At 36.1% G+C, this 23,177-nt stretch overlaps 1 protein-coding gene across 9 annotated transcripts in view; it reads left to right on the forward strand.

The window, feature by feature from the left end:
- Nucleotides 1-9,864: 9,864 nt before the first annotated feature.
- Nucleotides 9,865-23,177, forward strand: part of LOC150075804 (oxysterol-binding protein-related protein 6-like) — a 401,843-nt gene continuing 388,530 nt past the window's right edge. For 4 of the 9 annotated variants that reach the window (XM_090387957.1, XM_090387963.1, XM_090387965.1 and 1 more), the window contains exon 1: nt 12,469-12,584. The gene's annotated coding sequence lies outside the window, so the exon portion shown is untranslated. Of the gene's footprint in view, nt 9,953-12,468; nt 12,585-17,356; nt 17,395-23,177 lie in introns of those variants that run through there. The other 5 variants (XM_090387958.1, XM_090387961.1, XM_090387959.1 and 2 more) reach the window with 4 other exon arrangements.

Raw genomic sequence — 23,177 nt, forward strand, 5'->3', positions numbered from 1 at the left:
ATATATACACTGTGCTGCCACTTTATTAGGTACACCCTTTTGTGCACACAAATGATTTGTCCCACAACGTTGCAAGTCACATGACCACAGTTGTGGATTTAAATGCAGCAAAACAACTTTTCTCGTATCAGTTAAGCGTACAAACCGTAGCAAGAATGGGGAAAAGGAGTGATCTAACGGACTTCGAATGTGGCATGGTAGTAGGTGCACGACGTGATGGACAAAGCATTTCTGAAACCGCAGTTCTCCTGAACAGAAAACATCTTATCAACGGCAGAAAACATCTTATCAACGAACAGAAAACATCGGTGCAACGAACAGAAAACATCTTATCAACGGCACTCCTGTGGAAGGAAGAAAATCGCTTGTTGATGAGAGAGGTCAGAGGAGGATGGCTAGAATTGTGCAAGCAAACAGACAGGCCACAAAGTCGCACATCACCTCAGAATCTAACTCCAGGGGCTCACATCTAGTGAGTATGGGCTTGGCACACCCAGGGTCCTGAGCTGGATATCATCATTCTTCTCTTTCTTGGTGATTCCCTTCTACTTTTGACTCTCTCTCTCTCTCTCTCTCTCTCTCTCTCTCTCTCTCTCTCTCTCTCTCTCTCTCTCTCTCTCTCTCTCAGGGTAACTTGGGAAATTTTTTTTTGGCTGGTGCAGAATAAGCCTCAAGCTTCCTTGCATCATATAGCTAATAATAATAATAATAATAATAATAATAATAATACAACCTTAGTGCGCAGAACAAAATATCGCAACGGACCACTAGTCGCACTTTGTCGCGAATGGGCTACAACAGCCGACGGCCACATCGCATACCTTTGTTATCAATGAAGAACAAGAGAGCATGCCTCCTGCGGGAACGGCAACACCAGCACTGGACTATCGAGGATTGGAAAACGGTTGCTTGCTATGACGAGTGGAAGTTCCTGGTGCATCATGTTGATTGAAGGCTCAGAATTTGGCGAAAACAACATGAATCCATGGACCCGTCATGTCTGACGACTACTGTGCAAGGTGGTGGGTGGGAGCAGTGTTATGGTGTGGGAAATCTTTTCTTGGCACACGTTGGGTCCATTGATATCCATAGATTCACGTCTGAATACCACATCGTACCTAAACATCGTTGCTGACCAAGTGCATCTGTTCATGTTGACAGTTTATCCTCAGCCAGATGGTTACTTCCAGCAGGATAATGCGCCAGTGCAGAAAGCCCGAATCACTATGGAATGGTTCCAAGAACATGACAATGACTTTTCTTTACTGCAGTGGTCTGCTCAGTCCCTGGATCTCAATCCTATTGGAGATCTTTGGGATGAGCTGGAAAGGCTGTTCGCTGCAGGCCTACACCTCCGTCGAATCTCAAGCAACTGCGTGACACACTCATGTCTGCATGATACTCTATTCCTGCACAACGTTTTCAGCATCTTGTTCAATCCATGCCTAGACGAATTCAAGCTGTTCTGAAGGCCAAAGGACGCTCAACACGCTACTAGGTAAGTGTACCTAATAAAGTGCCAGCACAGTGTATATATATATTTTGTTTCCTGCTTTTTATATTTGAATTTTCAATTTCAACTGTGACATCACAGTTTCCTAAAGCTTTCTCTCCCTTCCCTCAGAAATCTTTAAAATATCTCAGATTCCATCTCTCATAAGAGTGAGATATTTATTTTAATGTGCTTTAATAATGAGCAAACACTAGAAAATTTTCTAACTGAAATTAAAGTGTTACACAAGTAAGCAAGCAAAAATGGCGTGTCGAATTCTTGGGACCACCCTAACGATCTTTGTGAGTAACGATAGAATCATGACATTGATTTCTCATTAAACTTTTGCCGGCAGTGATCCCTTTGGTCCATGGCAGCAAATCTAAGTTCCCGGGAAGATTGTAGAGGTAGCCGGTAATCATCTTCCAATAATTCCAAGGATTATATGGTTTTATCTTCCGAAAACTTGTGTTTATCATCCAGCAAACATTCAAATCGACCACAAAGTAGATGCAATTTACAGACACAATATACCGACGCCTCAGATAATTTAGCTTAATCCACAGACAATATCACATTCCCAACGGTCAAAGGCATCTATCTTTATTTAAGGTGTTGCTGCCTTGGGTCTACCACTACTGGGTTTTCTAGTATCAGTCCCTGACTCCTGGAACCTTTTCCAAAGCTTGTAGTTTACCCCACGATTCACATTGAGCCATTCAGATACATCTGCTAGAGATTAACCAATTTAAAGTCTCCCAGTGGCTCTTCAGCTCAAATATTCAGACAAATGGGTTCCATCCAGACATTATTTATACAGGTAATCCTGATATGACAGTGATTATTTCACCAGAGGTGATAAACCTTAATTAGGGGCAACTATGCCAATTTACACGAGGTATGCGAAATTATCTCCACTTTTCTTTCTTTTTTTTTTTTTTTGATATTTAATAATCCTTTCATTGGGTGTTTACAATATTTGCCTAAGTTTTGACTGCATGTAAATAAATAAATAAATATGTAAACCCTACAAGGAAAGGGATGAATCAGATTGGACCACTTAACATAGATGGCTTGACTATTGATGATCATGCTCAAGTGGTTAACAAACTAAATGAGTATTTTGCATCTACATTCACACATGAGGAGTTATTCAGGAGGGGAATGCCAGAGGTGAATTAAACTCAGGCAGTGAGCTAGATGTTTTTGTAATATCTGAGAGGAAAGAGGAGAAGAAATTGTTGAAGATAAACATAAAAAAGGCACCCAGGGTGGATGGGATCTATCCATTTATATTAAAGGAGGCAGCAAAGGAAGTAAGCAAACCATTATCCATAATTATAAGAGCTTCTTTGGTCTCAGGGGAGGTATCCATAAACTGGAGATGTGCAAATGTGACCCCAATTCACAAAGGAGGATCAAAGGCTGATACAAGTAATTATAGATCTGATAGCTTAACATGTGTTCCTGGGAACACATGTTAAACTAACATGGGAAAATAATGAAATCATTGGTTAAAGAAGCATTGCAGAATCATCTAGACGAGACTAGAGTAATAATTTGGACACTGAATGGGTTTGTTAAAGGGATGTCTTGTCTGACCAATTTGATTGGGTACTATGATGTGGTCACAAAGGAACTGAATGTCAAAAATAATTTTGATATCATATACTTGGATTTCAGGAAAGCTTTTGATACTGCTGCATATGGAAGACTGCTGTACAAATTGGAGAGGTATGGCATTAAGGGAAAGTTGCTACAATGGATAAATGGATGGTTGAGTGGTAACCAATGGACACTGCTCTTTGTGGACAAAAGTTATTAGTAGAGTTCCCCCGTGTTCGGTGTTGGGCCCATTGTTGTTTTGTATATTTATCAATGATATTGATGAAGGTGTATCAGGATTAATGTCCAAATTTGCAGATAATACAAAGGTTGACAGGGTTGTTAACAACAGTAAAGACAGTGTGCTATTCCAACTGGATCTAGATAAGTTGGGCAAATGGACTGAGAAGTGGCAACTGAAGTTTAACATTGACAAATGCAAGGTACTGCATATGAGTAGCAATGACCGAAGAGAAACATACCAACTGTGCGGTACTACACTCAGGGAAGTGGAAAGTGAAAAAGACCTGGGGGTGATTGTGCAGTCAAATATGAAGTCCGCTGAGCAGTGCAGATGGGTTGCCAGGGCAGGTCTTGTCAATGATATATAGGAATTTTGCTAGCAAGGAGAGGGTGGTGATTATCCCGTTATATAAGGCAATGGTCAGACCACACCTAGAGTACTGTGTACCCATATCTCATTTTATGAAGGGTGTAGAGTTGCTAGAACAAATACAAAGAAGGGCAAGAAGATTGGTTAGGGGAATAAAGGCGTGCTCTTACCAAGAAAGGCTTAAGTTCTGCAAATTGCAGTGCCTAGAGAGTAGGCACCTGCGAGGTGATCTGATTGAGGTGTATAAGGCCTTGAATGGGCTGAGCAAGCTGAATGCTGATGGGATTCTTCCTCTTGCTCAGATTAAGAACTGAGGGGGCACACTTTCAAATTGAGGAAAGACAGTTGTAGAATAGATGTGAGGAAATTTGTCTTTAGCCAGCGGGTAGTTGATTGGTGGAACAAAAAAACAAAAAAAAAAAAAAAATTCTGTTTATACTCCGGCACGACAACCAAGTCAGTAGAGTTTACAATTAATTGTTAATACAAATATATATCGTATTTAGTAGTCACGGATTTGAATCCCGCTCCACCCAAGGAACGGGTGCTATGTGCTCTCGCTCCTGACCACTGGGTTACGTCAGGCAGACTTCCATCTTCTGTTGTGGAAGTTGATATCCTAAATAATTTTAAGGCTGATCTTGACAGGCATTTGGAACGAATGGAGGGGTGAAATGGGAGGAGTTTTTTTTTTTTTTTTGGCTGATGCTGAATAAGCTTGCTTTCTTGTATCGTATGCCTCTGCTAAAGGTAATGCTAAAATATCTATAAATTATTAATTGCAGTGAAGCACCTGGTTGGTAATGGGGTTATTACAAGGTCTGGCTGTAATCCTGGAGTGGTGTAGTCACAGGTACCAACGCAGCATAATTGTACCGATCAAATCCATAATCTCCACAAAATATGCATAGCCTATTGTTAACTGAGTACTGCTGTATTGGCTTCTGTAAAAATGAAGTTAGTTTCCCTTGCCATCTCTTACCATGGCTCCTTCCTAGTACAAAACAAATATCTGTCTACATATATCTAATTAAGATCAAGTAGCAAAGTTTTTTAAGAAGCGTTGGTGTTCCTTTTTATTCAGAAACTTATAGTAATCAGAAGCCTCCCTGTCTATAATCCTAAGAATATCTATTTATACTTATTTATTTCGAATGAGTGTCAAGGCAGCTCAATCCATGAGGAATAAATGGTTGCTGAAGAATAGTCGGAAGATATAAAAGTTACAGGTGTGGGTATTAAGCGCAAAATCAACTAAGGCTATGTAGCGTCAGTAAATTCCTCGCGTGATTGACGAGATTTGAACTTAAATGCGCTTCCACCCGGCGTGGGAGAAGAGTGATTATATCCACTATGCTACCCGTGAGAGGGAGGAGGGGGGGGAGGGGAGATACGATAAACACGCTATTATACGAAGATAGGAGTGTCTTTATGCGATAAATACCGCCATTACAGGAAAAGCAAACTTGCCTTACAAATTTTGTTTTCACTTACCTTAGTTTTCCACTTGTTTCAAGAGCCCTTAACAACCTTCTGTGGAAGTTCAGTTAATCCTTCACTGCCTATTGATATCTAATTTCAATGACTGTTATCGAAGAAAAGTAAAGTTGAAATTGACCGTCAGAAATGCAGCGCCACTCTCTTCAAAATCAGAAACAGAGGCCACTTGCTGATAAAACTGTTTCAGTGGTTTTAGTTTGATAACAAACAATTGAGGGAAATGATAAATAAAACTAATACGTAAGACAGAAAAGATAATTTTTCTTTTTTGTTTCTTGTGTTGAAAGATCGCAAAAATCAGACAAGTCAATAACTACGGAATAATTAATGGTTGTGTTGTATGGTGATGGTGTCCCTTAAGAAGAATGAAAAAATGTTTTTAAGGATGGCTGAAAGGCCTTGGAGAATAAAACAACAAAAGTTAAAGGCTCATAATAGTAGTATTCAGGTCATGATATGTTTAGTAGTTTATGGGTGGTGGGTAGTCGCAGTCCATGTTCAAAGTGAGTCGCTGCGTTAGTAAAGGTAAGGTGCCTGCTAATGAACAGCCAACAACCTCACTTTTTGCGTAGCATTAAAAAACAAGAATCATTTAAAGTCTCCTCCAAGTTTACAAGTAAACTTGGAGGAGATTATTATTATTATTATTATTATTATTAATAACAGCCATATGGCGCAAGGAAACCTGAGGCTTATGCTGCACCAGGAAAAAAAATTCCCAAGTTACCCTGAGAGAGAGAGAGAGAGAGTCAAAAGGATAGAAGGGAATCACCAAGAAAGAGAAGAATGATGATGATATCTAGCTCAGGACCCTGGGTGTGCCAAGCCCATACTCACCAGATGTGAGCCCCCGGGGTTAATATAACTTGCCCAGAAATATTGTTTAGTATACTGGGAAAACCCTTTAAGTGGAAAGTAGATTTAAATTTTTTCTCTATTTTCTACTTCAAGGGTCTCAATAAATCATTTAAAATTGCATAAATAACGTGGAGCTCAGGCTAATTTTTGATAAATTCTTGCATATTATTGAGTGGCGTTGTTCACCTTTACTCTATACTTAATGCAAATGTTTTGAATTGGCGAGCGTTGCTTGAGGGAATGTAAAAATTAATGACAGGTGACAGGTTTCCATTAATTATTTTGCTGTTTAATAACTTCTATAAATACTTGAGGCGAAGTAACATTATTCATTTGTCCAATTGGATAAAGCCATAATGACTTAAGTGCAGTTCATAATCAGAGTGGTGAAATCCAAATGTCCATCAACTTTAAGGAGATACTTAATCAATTTATCCTGAAGTCTTCCGGTCATAGCTGTGTAAGTAGCAAAGGTAAGACTCCAAATTGGAGAGTCGAAATCAAGGCCAGGTAGTAATAATGTTGTCTTATTGATTTTGTACGATAGAATAACCGTGAGGCATGTTTAATTACGTATGTTATAAGTTGAAGTTAAGATTTTCGCAGGAATCTATTCTCAAATCGTTATGCCTTGAGATTCATAAAATCCACACAAGTAATGATTACTTTTCTGCGCTCCTAACACACCAACAAAACTAGAGCAAGGTGCGCATGATTGGACCAGTGACCGCAGATGAAGCATTTTACTTCTTATAGGGATGAAACTTTTGCGAATCCTATTAGTATAACTGTACAGTGCATCAAATTAATTCAAAATATTTGGGTGTATTTTATTTATTAATCAGTTTATAACATTCACTGCCCTCGTGAGTAGCACAGTTGGAAGAATCACCGTCCTCCCCACACTGGGTGGAAATTACTTGCGTTCAAGTTCCGTCGATGACGTGAGGAATTTTAATGGACTTTTTCACAAAGTTACTAAGTCAGTGGGTCTCAAGCGAGGGTAGCATGTTTTTTTCTCCCGGAAACTCGGGTTTTTCGTCCAGCAAATCGACCTCAGAATGTAAGCAATTTACAGACAGTGTACAGGGAGCAATATGGCCTTAGCCGCTGATGCTCGTAAAATCCTGCAACAACGACTTTTGCTCACTTCGAACAGTCCAGATACCCGAAAGAGTACACTATACGTAAACAGCTGAATTTTCGTATTAATGGAAATAAAAAAAAGAAGTTAAAAATTAAAAACAAAATTTACATATTAATATATGAAAAGTAATTAATATATGAAAAAACCCATCATTGATAAAACAGAGAAGAAAATATTGGAGTGGTTTGGCCATGTGAAGAGAATGGAGGACGACAGATTGCCCAGAGGAGCCATGGAGAAGGAAAAAGAGAGGAATACCAAGAAGGACGTGAATAGAAGGTGTGCGAGCAGCTACAATAGAAGAGGACTGATGGACGGAGATTGGGAAGATAGATGAAAATGGAATAAAAAGAATAAAGGAATGACTTTTCGATGGAGTCATTTGAGGAGAGCCATTGTAATACCGGAATAAATCCTAAAAAAGGAGATATAAGAAGAAGAAAAGTAACAACATGTTGTACTCACTATACTATATTTCAGTGTATGACAAAAACTGCTTAGGGCAAAACTCCTTGGGATAAAACCCCAATGGGACAAAGAAACCCTGGGATAAACCCCCCCTGGCACAAATAATAATACGAAAATTTTAAATCATAATTTTTATTCTTCTTATTATTTGTAGTTTATGAACACTTCTCTGACAGGTAAAATATTACATTCATTGTATTATAAGCCTGCAATAAGGAAGGCATTATAAGTATTGTATTGTAGCATACATTAACACTTCCATTATAAATTTATAACTCACTATTTTACAGGAGAACAAAATTTTTTATACAGCTCATAAAAATGAACATAATTAAAGGAACATCATACCGTATCTATGAAAAATCAAACAAATAAAGCACAATGTTGAAAATCTCATTAAGCGTTAAGGTTCATTTAAAGTTCATTTTACTTCCACTTGAGGCTCTAACCTACGCCATTCAGAAATTCCCTCAAGGTCTTCCTCTCACTCACATAGGTTCTTCAAACGCTGTTGATACTCCTTTGTGGACGTTTGACTCGTTTTCATGGAGGCTCACCATGAGAATTCTTAATCAGGACTGTTGATACAAGAGCCTGATCCTTTCTAATACTTTCAATGGCCTTCCAGATGGTTGGGTGGTCATGCCCCACAAGCCCATGGAAAGCAAAATTCCAACTCTCGCACAGGTTGTTGTTGCGATTCTAATTAAAAATTAACTTTAAATTAAGTCTGAAAACAGAAAAAATGGGGGCTTTTGTCATGTTTTATTTTACCTAACTCGGTTTTGTCCTACTTTGCACTTTAATTGAGGGTGTTTTGTCCGGACACTAACATATTTATGAGTGTTTGATATTTCTTATAAATAAAATATGATTTTAAAGCGATGCTCTATGAGCCCAAAGTATTTTTACTTTTGTAGTATACGTATTTCTCATTTTATGTATTTTATCGATTTTAGAATCTATATATAAGTAAAAAAAGATTATTTTATGATGAATATTCTTTAGAATGAAATTTCAGTAAAACAAAATGATTCATGTACCCTGAAAAGTTCGTTATAAGGAATTTTACTGTACTAACAAATGTGAACTAGAAATACTGGATGCTTCATTTGGTAAAATAATAAAATAAAAAATAAAATAAGTTCGTCCCTAATAAGCATTCGTGTCATCAATTTTGGAATATTTACAAAGATTTTTCGCCCATTTTATAAATAACACACATATGTATTTTAAACACACACATATATAACTGGATTAAATTATCTTCATTTGTCAATCAAGGAACAATTTAGTTGTTCAAGGATAATAGCCAACGCAACTTACAAAAGAGACGTTATAATTTTATAAAAAAAAAAATGCATTTTAATAATATTCAAGCAACCAACTAAACAAAATGAAGTCTTTGAAGCTGAGAATTGTCCATACACACAATAATCTGAAAATGACTCCACAATACAATGGTACAATTCTGAGGAAAAAAAATTAATTACAACAGATATCTTCTTCAAGGTCAAAATCATTAAAAAGTCAGATCGAAGATAAACATAAGTCATTATATAACGAAATAGAAAACTAGTTGCAAATGGGTATAATATAAAAGAGGCAATTATTACCTTAGTCGCCGCTGATGCTCCTAAAATTCAACAACAACAACAACATTCACTCCATATTGAAAATATTGAAAGCGTGTCTAAAAACTTTTGTTGCTTTATCTTATCGTCTGCGCATCTCAGAAATCAGACGACGTCGACATATTGTCCTCTTCCACCAGAAAAACTGCGTACAGAAATTTTTTACTAGATGGAGTAAAGAGAAGGCCAAAGTCTCCTGAAATATTGACATAAATGTTAACATAAAATACAAAAATATAATAGAATATTAATAAGGAATTTATTTTATATTTATTTCTTAATTACAACCGCCGTCGAGAGACCATTTTACTATACCAAATGGTACGCGTGCCACTAGATAATGCTGCTTTATTTGTAAATCATTTTTTATTGATCTATTGACTGCATTTATTGAAACAAGTCTAAGTATTTCAATTTTCAAATTAAAGATAAAATATCGTTAATTTTTAAAATTCGCTTTTATTCCTCATTTTATATTTTGTCGTTAGATGGAGCCATTAGAACAGCTGAGCAGAAGGAGCTGTCACAGTTCTTATTTCAGTGAAGAATTATCAGTATTACGGTTAGTATTTGAGGCCTTGGATTACTATTTTATTTAAGCTCTGGCATGCCAAGATACTTCCTGATTCTTAAAGGTCAGTATTTGCTATCAGTATGAATAAATCTCATTTACTAATAGTATATAGCGTATTTTAAGGTGTATTCGGTGTATCTTACCAAACGAACACAGAATCTAATATACAAAATATTATATATTTAGGCTTAGTGTATAAATGGAAAACAGTTGTTTTGAATCAGAAGCAGGAATTGTGGAAATTAAAGCTTGAAAATAAATTGAATATATAGTTTATATATTTATTTTTGCTTCACCGAATAAGATGCTGAAAGGATACCCAGAAAATGTTATGATGCAGGTGATAATTCCACTTGCATCCTTCAACTACCATTTTCCTTTCAATAAAAATCCAGTTCCCCAAATAAATCTGTTATTGTTTCTGAGAAAGTTCAGAGAAGCAATAACACAAATTATTAGAAAAAAAGAAAGAAAAGAAACCTTTCTGGAATGTGTGTAGGTGAAAATCAATACATGCACAGGCTCAAGTATAGAATTCCAGCAATACAAAAATAGCACTTCTGCGTTTGCAGTGACATTTCTTACAACGTGACGTATTCCGTTTGCCTTTAATAGCGCTCTAAAATTGATTTATTAAAAACTGCAAATTTGATTCGAATTAAGAGAATTTCAGGCACTGGATACGAATATCAGACTTTCCTCTCCAGTATTCTCCGAATTTTGAAACCTAGCAAGTCTCGATTGTAGCCAAGGGGTAGAGTTCTAGGAGAGCACTCCTGAAATCTTATTAGCTTTTTATGGAGAATTAAACACGTGATAAATAACACTGTACCGTTTAAATTCTTTACCATTCTTGAAGATAAATGGTTTGAGTATTCTAAGAGGATTACCAACTTAGCGTTAAATTTAGACATATGTATTTAGAATTCACTGGGGACAAGGGGTGCATATAAACCTCAGGGAGAGGTGAGAGCAAATGGGGTTAGTATACAGAGCTTTTGTGTGAGCACGTTAATTGTTATTGCGGGAGATAACTCTTGGTACATTCCTAAGATTAATTAACCATATTTACATATCAGATATTGTCAATATGTTATATAGGATTCCGATTGACTGGACAGTTAATCTTAAATCCCTTAAATCAAATGCTGTTGATCGTTTTTGATTTTATATTTTCTGATTTATTAGCGTTTATTTGTATTATTATTATTATTTTTTTTTTTATCTAAAAAGCATTTCCGCTTAGGACATTGGCCTCCGTCTCTTGGGGACCAATAATCTTCGACTACACTGCAGTTTGTTTTCTTATATCCTGTTTTCGGCAGAAAGTGGGGTTCCCTCATTAGTAGTTAGATGGTACTGAGTTAGTACCACGTGGAAGGTTTTCATTACCAAACAGGCAATACAGCCTTAAAACACACGAAATATGGAGCACTGGATATTTACGTCTGACGACCTGTTTCCGAACTTAAACTTTTCCCAATGTGAGGATAATTGAAAACAGGTGATCATATTCCCAGAAAAAAAAAAGAAAAGAAAAAAATTAATCTAATGAAGGGTACAGCCAAATGTTATTTGAACCAAAGATAAGTGTTAAATCTAAGGGTAAGTATAAAATAAATAGTTTAGCAGTAGGATAGGTTTTTTGGGTTAGTGCCCAGGAAACTGAGGCCACGAGACGTCATCGAATCTTGAGCCGGCTTATTTGTTTGCTGGATAAAAAAGAAAAAAAAAAAAACGCACATTGAAAAGATCTTAATGTTTCTTGAATTGTCTGTGGGATTTGAACCCGGACCTTTAAGCAGGTGAGCAGTTTAGTGGCGAAACTACCATACTGCCAAGTTTGCCATCATTGAGACATTCAAGAAGTCAATGGAGGCAGACGGCTAGTTTGGTATGATTCTTGAAGATTATGTGCAGGTGCTTTCCTAGGGTACGTAGCGTCCTGGTGCCCATTGAAATTTGGCGCTTGCTTTAAAATTTTCTAAATATGTGTATGTAAGTTTCAGGTTTTCAGACTTCCCTTGAACGTTGGCGCCCGGGTGAAGCGCATCCCTTTCACCCTCGAGACGGCTCGCTCCTGATTATGTGGGAGTCGTTCGGCAGTGGGAGGGGGCGGGTAACAGACTTTATAGTTTTGCCTCTGGTGGAGTTACAGATTTGCTCACCCAGGCGCTAAATGTTTAATGTTAAATAAACAAATTTTCTCTCCCCAGATATCTATCCTTATAAATCTCGATGAAGTAATCCTTTTGGAACAGCGTACACATTTTCGCATGATAACCACCGCATCCGTTAGTTTATATAACCCAGCTGTTCAAATTGCGGTTTTGCCCCGGAAGCGGATTAATTGTCATTGAAACGATGTAGTACACTTTTTAAATCCAAACAGTTTCGTAAGAGGAGAGAAAACTGCCAAAGCCACAAACGAGTTTAACTTCTCCTTTCCCAACCACCTGCGTTTGCAAAAGCCGAACAAAGTGAAATCGTTAAATTTAGCGCCACGACTCGTGGTGCCACCTACAGGTATCGAAAAGTACGCAGCGATGACAGTTAATCGGTTAGTCAGTACAGGATTTCAACCTTTAGGAGCTGTAATGGACAAGTGCAATGGCGGTGGGTATTAGTGTTCAACGATGATGCAGGGATTTTAGTGGAAAAAGCCAACATCCTCCACTCCTGGAGCCACTCAGGTATTTAAAAGATTGATGCTTTTGTTATTTAATAAGTGTTTGCTTTTCAAATGGATTGTGCATAGTGAGAGGGCATAAGCGAAGATTATTTGAGGGACATGTCGCCCACCCTGGATATCAAATACAGGTTACCGTCTCTGCCGATAGTTTACTCCGTCGGTCAACGCAGGAGGAGCCGGTGCCGTGGTAACGGTTAACGCTAGCGATCTGATGCTTTCCGCAGTGTTTTTTATACCTACCGGTAGGGTGTGTTCCCCACCTTGGATATACGTTGTTATCTGAAGGCCACAACTGTGTTTCTTTAAAAATGAAATTGTTTTGTTAATTCTGCAATGTTACCCTAGAAAAATGCCAAGCTTTGGATACGTCATATATATTTATGTTTTAGTGGGTATTAAAAAGGATCTGGATGGAATTTTACAATTTTAGCACACTAAGAAATCGATCTATTCTCGATCGTTTTCGAAATTACTAAAATTAGATTTGTGTATTTTAAATTATGTGCGAATAATCTTTAGATATATCCAAATTAATATAACTGTGAGTTACCTCATCGTCATTTTCATCATAATTTTAAACTGCTGGAATTGTTAACAACGAATTTTTGTGTTCTTTATAAACTTAGAAAATTAAATTTCCAAGTATATAAAATGTATCGAAATTACATTCATGAAAATTTTTGTGTACAGTTTACTTTCATTTCGTAAACAGCACTCCTTCCAATAGAAGAAATTAGATTTAGATATTGCAGAGCTAGGAGAAAATTAAATAGCATTAGCAAGGGCATATGATGCAAGAAAGCAAGCTTATGCAGCATCAGCAAAAAAAAAAAAAAAAACCCAAAAAAACTTTCCCATTTCACCCAATCAGTAATGTTGCAGATATTATCCTCTTCAGAAATGTTACCATTTTCCATTTATAACAATGGTCTGCTGTCAAAAGGCATTCCCAAAGATTTACAAAGAAAGAGATCTGCACTCAGTATTTTACTTATTTATTTTTTCAGCTGGTTGAATATTCCTCTTACATTCAGAATTGTTATATTTCAAGCTTCCTTGTGCATTTATTAGTTCCCCAATTATGGACTGTCAATTGGCATTAGCATTAGTAACTGTCTTTCCTCAATTTGAATTTTTTGCTCCTCAAGTGTGTAATCTGAGCAAGAGGAAGAATTCCATCAGCATTGAGCTTACTCAAACCATTCAAAGCCTTAAACACCTCAATCAGATCACCTTGCAGGTGCCTAGTCTCCAGATGCTGCAATTTGCAGAACACCTTGCAGGTGTTCTGAAAGTTTCTCTTAACAAGAAAGGCAATTTGCAGAACACCTTGCAGGTGTTCTGCAAATTGCCTTTCTTGTTAAGAGAAACCCTTTGTTCCCTTCACCAATCTTGTTACTCTTCTCTGTACTCATTTCGGCAGTTCTACATCCTTCCAAAAACGATGTCTCCAGACCTGTAAGCAGTACCACAGTGTGGCTTAACCATTGCCTTTATGAAAAAGGTAATCACCTCCTTATCCCTGCTAGCTAAATTCCTGTATATCATTGACAAGACCCTGTGAGCTGCTCTGGCAGCCTGTCTGCACTGCTCAGAAAACTTCGTATCTGATTGTACAGTAAATAAATACGAGACATAGAAGCTATTTCTCATTGCAATGACTAAATTGTAAAGATGAAAAGTAGCCCTGTGGGAAATCTGTTAGAAATTAAATTTCTGGAATTTTAATATCTGCACCAAATTATATGATACTCTTCCATAGAAAAGAGTTTATGGGATTCATATCACACCCAAAAAACAAATGCCTAACAATAGAAAAAAAAATCATTGCACAAGCAGTATATTTTGTCATTGCAATGATGTTATGTTTGAGTCCATATGAACCGAAATGTAAAACCGGTTTGTTACTGTATGAGAATTACTATGATGTACATATGTTGACCACATAGAATATACATTCATACTTTTTCTGATATACCATAAATATATGAGGTGTGATCAGCAATTCAGGGAGTGAACTAATATTTGGGAAATTAAGCTTACCAGCTATTCAGATGGATTTCTCAGAGTAGTCCATTTCCAACACTTCTGCAACTCCTGGTCACAATTTTTAATTCTGTTCCATTCAGAATAATTTCCTCAGTTGTTGCATAACTGTGATCTTTCAAGGGGGCTTAACTTTGTGAGTTGCCCACACAGTAAATTAAACTTACCAGCTATTCAGATGGATCTTCTCAAAGTAGTACAATTCCAACACTTCTGCAACTCCTGGTCAGATTCTTGGTTCCTAATAATTCTTGTATTGCATTCCAAATAATTTTCTCAGTCATTGCATATCTGTGACCTTTCAAGTTGGTTTTAGCTTGTGAAACAAAAAAATCACAGGGAGTTAAATCCAGTATGTATGCTAGATGGGTACCACTGCAACGAAGCTTTGTAAGCACTTCATATTCTGTTTGCCTTTTTACTTATGATAGGTGTCTGCCTAAGGAGATAGGAAATGCTAAGTATGTAGGGATGCTATTATTATGCATGTACCAATTCCCCGAAGAACACTTTTCTGGCCGTTTTCTTTGAAAGGTATTGTAGTATTCCTGGTTCGATGTAGGACCATTGGATCAAATTTACAATGAACAATGCCCTGTTAGTCAAAAAAACGTAAGCATGTTCTTCGCATTTTATCAAGATTTCCTTCCTTTTTTTGGACTTGGAGAAGATGGAATTGTCCATTGAGACTACTGGGCCTTTGTTTTCAGGCCAAGGCTATATACACCAACAATTCCTCACCAAATAATGGAAGAAACAAAGTGTGGGTTGGCAAAGATCTTGGCATGCGAGAACTTGCCACTCTATGATCATCAGTGAGGGTGTGAGGCACAAGCTTTGCTGAAATACATAGCATTCCCAAATCTTCTGTTAAAATTGATTGACTTCTCCTGTAACAGATAGCAGTTTTTTTGGAAACTTCACAAATAGTTAAAATATCACTCACTCCTGATCAGATCACAAACACGAACGGTCATTGTTATTTGAAGTTGAAGAGCAGCCAGAGCAAAGATCATCTTCCATCGACTTGCAAACCATATAGTATTTTCTCCAAATGATGTTTTGTGGGTTTTCTGTTACACGTTTCTATAATTTGAAACAGATAAAACACCTTCCCTTTATTGTGTGCTAATTCAGACTGACTCTAGATAAATAGGCAGTTTGTGCATTGCTACATCGCCCGTGACCACCAAATACGGAGGATGCGGAAAGGTCAGGGAATGACCACCGCACATACCCGGAGCAATATGGCCTTAGTTGCTAATGCTCCTAAAAACCAAAATAACATAACAGCATTACTACATCTGAGTGAGTTAGATGTAGTACGATGTAGTAAATCTGAGTGAGTTACCAAACATGTTACAGCACTTCATTTTCAAGATACAAAGTCAGTTCCCAAACTTTTTAATCACATCTCGTGAAAAACTACATTACTTAAAATAATTTTTTGGTCAGTGCTGTGTAGCTATTCAGTAAATTTGATTAATCTTTGACACATAGCAAAAATTTATGTTACATGGCTATATCAGAAAATGTCTACTAGTATTTTGAAATAAATTTACTTTTCGGCAAAATTGCATGCTGGGAAAACTTAAAATTCTCTGATATTATAATATGCTCTCAGCCATTTCTGCCTTTTTCCTTGGTTTTGTAAGGTGGGGGACTAATACTGTTGGAGATCATATGTTTAGAGGCCCTAAAAATAATATCATAGAGAGCCCCAGGGCTCCAGTGATGCTAATTTTAGGGCCACAACTTTGGCCTCCCCAGAGCAATCTCAGTAAATTTGCCTTATTATTATTATTAGCCCTATGGTGCAAGGAAGCCTGAAGCTTATGCTGCACCAGCCAAAAAAAAATTTCCAAGTTACCCTGAGAGAGAGAAACAAACAAACAGACAGTAGTAGAAGGGAATCGCCAAGGAAGAGAAGAATGATAATATCCAGCTCAGGACCCTGGGTGTGCCAAGCCCATACTCACCAGATGTGAGCCCCTGGGACTTTAAGTAGGACAGTGTGATCTGGCCAAGTCCAAACCCTCTGTATGTTATAAGAGTAAACTTGAGAGTGTTCTCTGAAAATTGAGTATTAAGGAACTGTGTTCAGAATATATATTCAAAGTTGGGCATTTTTGTTCCTCATACATTTTTTTGCTTTTAGAGGCAGAGCATATTGTTTCTTATGCATTTTCCTTGTGAAATGACATTTCTATATGTGTCATTCTAAAAATGAAAGGTTGTTGAACCTGTAGTGTTCTAGGACAACACTGGGGAGAATGAGGAAACTTAGAATTTGAAAAAATTAAAATTTTTAAGAAAGGAATAGGTGATGTAATTTTTTAATTAGAGAGAGAGAGAGAGAGAGAGAGATGAAAAACTGGAAAAAGCTAGTTCAATTAGTTTTTATTTCAGCTCTGAATGGGTTAGATAAATTGCAGTTATATGAATAGTTAAAGAATTAGAGGTTATAATATTACATGGAAATTCAAAATAAGAATCAAATACTAATTTTATATGGAAATTCTAAATAAGAATGAAATATGAATTTTAGATAGTATTCTAAATAAGTAGTATGTAATCAGTAATTTATATATTTATTTTATTTATGATAGGTGTCTGCCTAAGAAGATAGGGAAAAATAAAAAAGAAAATAAGTGTTTACTTATATATGACACCGTTATGACTTAATTTTTACATGGATCTGATTTAGATGATTAGTGTTTGCTTTTCCTAATGGATTATTAAATAGTATATGCCTGTGAATTCAGGTAATTTTGTTAAGTTTCATAACGCACGCTGCATCATGAATGAAAAAAATATTAGCTTCTTAGTGTAAGATTTTATTTATTTTCATTATAGCATAATATTATTAGTTCAAGGCATAGTATTATTAATAATATTTTTTTATTATTGGTTTGATTAAGTTTGATCCCACCACACGTATTAATTGTGTAACTACCTAAGTCGACCTTAACTTCTTGGCACATGCATGAAGACTTTAATACCTTCTTGATGCCTTCTCACAATATCTTTGGAGAAAATTCTTTTCCTCATTTTATCAATTAAAAATCTGTGGTCTAAAGCAGTGGTTCCCAAATTACTGAGATCTATGGACCCTTTCAAAAATCAAAAAAAAGTTCACAGACCCCTTCAAATATCAAAAAAAGTTTGTGCATCAAGAAGGTATATAACATGCATATGTTATATGCACATATATATATTTGGTTGACCACCGTTTCGTGGCCCCACTGGACGGACCCCAGTTTGGGAAATGCTGGTCTAAAGGATTGTGATATATACAAAGGTTGAACTTCTGATCTAAATGATTTCCCATGGAACCTGAAGTTTTGGCATACCTGATGTTGAATTAATATGGTTTCTAGATATCCAGATGCAGTGGTGGGATTCAGCTGGTTTACACTGGTCCGAGCGAACCTGTTCCTAGAATTTCCTGAGTTTGCTGAGCCAGTCCCTAAAAGCTGTTTAACACCGAATGGCATGCGAGCTATGCTACTTTTGGTCTGTTTGGGTTTTTTTTTTTTTTTACCTTGAAAAGGGGGAGTAAGGCAATAGAGAACCAGTTTTTAAAATTTTTGATTCCCACCACTGCCCAGATGGTAAAAGTTGTGTGTAAACTTGTGTATACACTATAATGTATTTTCTTCAAATAAGTTTATTTCAACTTATTTGAAGTTATGATGTTGAAATATTAATTAATTGTGTAACCACCTTTACTTGTTAGCATGTATGTGAAGACCATGTTGACTTTTAATACCTTCTTGATGCACTTTTGAAGAAAATTAAAATTCTTTTTCTCATTTTTATCCATTAAAAATTTGAGCATGCTCTGCTGAAAAACTGTCTAAATCAGTGCTAACTGTGGGTTGTCTTCTCCAGAAGGCAGAATGGATGCAAAATTATTTTTAAATTTGCCTTAGATTTTAATGGGATTGTTTATTTACAGTGCAACAGTTTTATTTTATATAATCATTTATATAAATTTTATTTTATGTAATTTTTATTATATTTATATTATTATTTATATAAATTTAAATATAAATCCGTATAAATATAAAATATTTTATTTATATAAATCATTGTTTATATAAATGTTTTATTTATTTAAAACATTTATTTTATTTAAATTTTTTTAATAATTAAAATGTAATTTTAAAAGTAAGTAGTATATTTCTTTCTCATCACACTCTAACAAAAATGAAATTATTCATTTTATTTATGGTAGGGCAAGGGGGATTCACACAAATTCATTTATTATTTTAGAGGATTGTGGTATAGCAAAGTTTTAGAACTCCTGATCTAAATGATCTCCCATGCAACCTGTTTTGTCATACCTAAAAATGGATTAATATGGTTTCTAGATGCCCAGATGATAAAAATTACATATAAACTTGTGTATACTAAAATTATTTTCTTCAAATATGTTTATTTCAGCCTCTGTTCAGAAATATTTAGAAAATTTTCATTCCCCATTTCATAAATTTTAATTGAAACAGATTTGACAAATCTAGAAATTGTATTTTATGGATGTTTTAAGGGTTTAAATGAATAAAAGATCATTAGTTTTTTTTTAAGCCAAAGGATCATTAACTATCGGAGCCACTTACCACCTAACCTTGCAGAAATAGAGCTTGTGTAAATAAAAAAAAAAAATGGGGGGGGGAGGGATTTACAGATGTCTAGAAGAAACTAGGTGAATATACGTGCAAAAATTTGCATCCAGCCAGAGAGTAATTGAATGTTGGAATAAATTTCTACCTAGTGTTGAAGTGGATAATTTTTGCTGGTTCACTTTTTCTTCCTTACATCATTGCCAATACTAATACTTTTTTTTTTTTTTTTTTTTAACCTGGATTACTTGTAATAATAATAAATATGTGTAAACAAATTGTTTCCCCATCCCAAAATTTTAAAAAGTGGTTTTACTGTTATATTTTTAAACAGAAATGGGTTATAGTATATTTTTTACCAGAGTTTCTAGGAAGTTTTATATTAAAAGTATTAATCCAGAAAATATAAAAGGACAGATATATATGAAAATTCTTTGAAATAAGTTAGACAGATTTTAACCTGATTGAGTTTTCCCTCTTGCTTTAATATATGTTGTAGCCGGTTTAGATACTTTGCTGCAATTTGACACAACTTGCATGATTTCTTTGCAGCAGAAGCTAAAAGAATATGGTTTACTATGTGTCTGTTATATGTATTTATTATGCATGTTTATTGTATTTCTTTTAAGGTTATTGTATCTGTTTTGCAGGGTGAAAATTAAAAAAAAAAGATTAACTCTTCTTGAGGCTAACTAACTTGGCACAGGATAAAGTTCCCAAGGTCAAAATATCTCCCATCATTAACTATATGAACTTTGACCTTTACAGAGGCCACATGTGCTACTGATTGAGCCATTAAGTATGCTGGTCTGCCAAGGGGCTAGCATAAGTAATAGCTAGCTAAATCAAAATCATGCTTCTCTTAAGAAACAGTTTATGTAATCTGATTAGTATTTATAATGGCAAATGATTAAAAAAAAAGAAAAAACAAACTTATATAGCATCAGCCAAAAAAAAAAAAATATATATATATATATACACTTCCAGTATCACCTGCCCATCTGCCCACCCACTTCCACAACACCAGATTGAAGTTTGTTCCAGCAGTCAACCACCTGCTGGCTGAAAACAAATTTCTGCACATCTATTTTGAAACCATCCTTCCTCAATTTAAGTTTATGCCCCCTCTTGCGTGTTGTTTAAGGTAGAGTAAGGATGCCATCAATATATAGCTCATTCAATCCATTCAGAGCTTTAAACATCTCAATCAGATCTTGCAACTATCCAGTTTCCAAATGCTGTAATTTGCAAACTGAAGTCTTTCTTGGTAAGAATACCCTTTTACTCTCCTCACTAATTGCATTGCTCTTCTCTGCACCTATTCCAGCAGATTCACGTTTTCCAAAATTAGACTTCCAAACCTGTATGCAGTACTCAAGATGTAGCCTAACCATTGCCTTATACAATGGGATAATTACCTCCTTATCCCTGCTGCCAGAATTCCTGTATATCATTAACAGAATCCCATGAGCTCCCCTAATAGTCCATCTGCACTGCTCAGAGAACTTCACATCTGACTTTACAGTTACCCCCAGGTAGTGGCTAAAGGGGTCCCCATGATCAAAAAGTGTGGATTTATTTGCTCATATATGATGATTATAGCTTAATGATTCTAGTGAACACCTTTTTAGCCTCAGCCTTAAACCATCTTAACCCCTCGTTTAGAAAATTCTGGGAATATCTCTTTGTCACCTGTCCAACCTCTCTAATAATTTGTGACCACTACAGTATATCAATTATGCTCAAAGCCTCCTTAGCTGAGTGGGAGTGCAGTAGCACATGCTCTGAATAGACCGGGGTTCAAGCCCCATGCCCCAGGGGTTCACATCTGGTGATTATGGGCTTGGCACATCCAGGGTCCTGAGCTGGATATCATTATTCTTCTTTTTCTTGGTGATTCCTTTCTACTTCTCTCTCAATTTTTTTTTTTTTTTTGGTCTGTGCAGCATAAGCATCGGGCTTCCTTGCTACACCATATGGATTATAATAATAATAATAATAATAATAAAAATAATAATAAATGTTAAGGAGGCTTCCATCCTGCATTGGATTGTGATAATGGTTGCAGTTTACTTCTTTTTTACCTTTACTTCAAATATGTTGTGATTTAATCACATGGATTTCACATACATCGGAAAGGGAAAAAATCAAATTAGACATGTAAATCTTGTGGCCTTAGCAAGGAAAGTTTAAATGAAATGATATCGATTTTATCATGTGCATTTTTGTGTACATTTGAAATAAAAAAAATGAAACTGGACATATAAATTTGGTGGGCTTAGCAACAATGGTATTTTGAATTGTTAATGCAATTAAATAGAACGGAATCTTTCATTTTGCTTTTTAAAGTAATGAAACTATCAAAAAATTATTGTAATGCATTATGATAGAGCTCTGAGCAACAACTATTGCTCATCTTCAGAAAATAGCCTTAGCAGCTGAGTAAATACAGTGTGCTTGAACAGTCACGTAGTACGGTAGAGTAATCTTCTGCAAGCCAAATGAAAGTTTTCACAATACTAGAGAATTAGATTTATTTATTGACTTTGTCAAGATTCAAGTGCCCTTTTACAGTAGGACAAACTGAATGAATTTTCTTCTAGCATGGTTTGGCATAGATAAGTGGTTTTGATAGTTTAAAGACATCCACATTACCTCTTTGTTGTGTGGAGTTTATATAGAATAAATCCAAACTATTGTGCAGAAAGAATTATACTTAATGTTTAGTAGTGAGTGCTTATAATGGTATTAGCATTAGCATTAGTAGAGGCATATGATGCAAGAAAGCAAGCTTATGCAGCATCAGCCAAAAAAAAACATGCTCCCATTTCACCCCTCTGTTCGTTCCAAGTACCTGTCCAGCTCAGCCTTAAATTTATTTAGGCTATCAACTTCCACAACAAAGAATGGAAGTCTGTTCCACCAACCAACCACCCGCTGGCTAAAGGCAAACTTCTGTACATCTATCCTACATCTGTCTTTCCTCAATTTGAATTTATGCCCTCTCAAATGATTATTCTGAGCAAGAGGAAAAATTCCATCAGCATTGAGCATGCTCAAACCATTCAAGGCTTTATACACCTCAATCAGATCACCTCACAGGTGCCTAGTCTCCAGACACTGTAATTTTTCAAAATTTAAGCCTTTCTTCGTAAGAGCAACCCTATGTCCCATTCACTAATCTTGTTGCCCTTCTCTGTACTCATTCCAGTAGCTCTACATCCTTCTTAAAATGAGGCCTCCAGACCTGTATACAGTACTCAAGGTGTGGCCTGACCAGTGCCTTATACAAGGGAATAATCACATCCCTGTCCCTGCTAGAATTCCTGTATATCATTGACAAGACACTATGAGCTACTCTTGCAGACCGTCTGCACTGCTCAGAAAACTTCATATCTGCCTGCACAATTACCCCCAGGTCCTTTTCGTTCTCTACCACTGTCAGTGTATTACCACAGAGTTGATACATCACTCTGGGGTTGCTGCTTCCCATATATAGTGCTTTACATTTGTCAATGTTAAACTTCATTTGCCACCTCTCAGCCCATCTGCTCAACTTTTCTAGATCCTGTTGCAGCAGCGTACTCTCATTAGTAATGGGGTTGTCCTTAACAACCCTGCCAACCTTCGTATCATCTGCAAACTTGTACATTTAGCTTGATATACCATCATCAATATAATTTATAAATACAGAAAACAACAATGGACCCAATACTAAACCCTGAGGGACTCTACTAATAACATTAGTCCACGATGAGCAGTGTCCATTGATTACCACTCTCTGTCTTCTCCCACTCAACTATCCCTTTATCCATAGCAGCAATTTGCCTCTAATGCCACACTACTTCAATTTGTGTAGCAGTCTTCCATGTGCAACAGTATCAAAAGACTTTCTAAGATCCAAATATATGATATGAAAGTTA

This window comes from Mastigoproctus giganteus, chromosome 13 (genome assembly GCF_048544385.1).
Source record: "Mastigoproctus giganteus isolate SK-2022 chromosome 13, ASM4854438v1, whole genome shotgun sequence".
Classification (NCBI taxonomy): Eukaryota; Metazoa; Arthropoda; class Arachnida; order Uropygi; family Thelyphonidae; genus Mastigoproctus; species Mastigoproctus giganteus.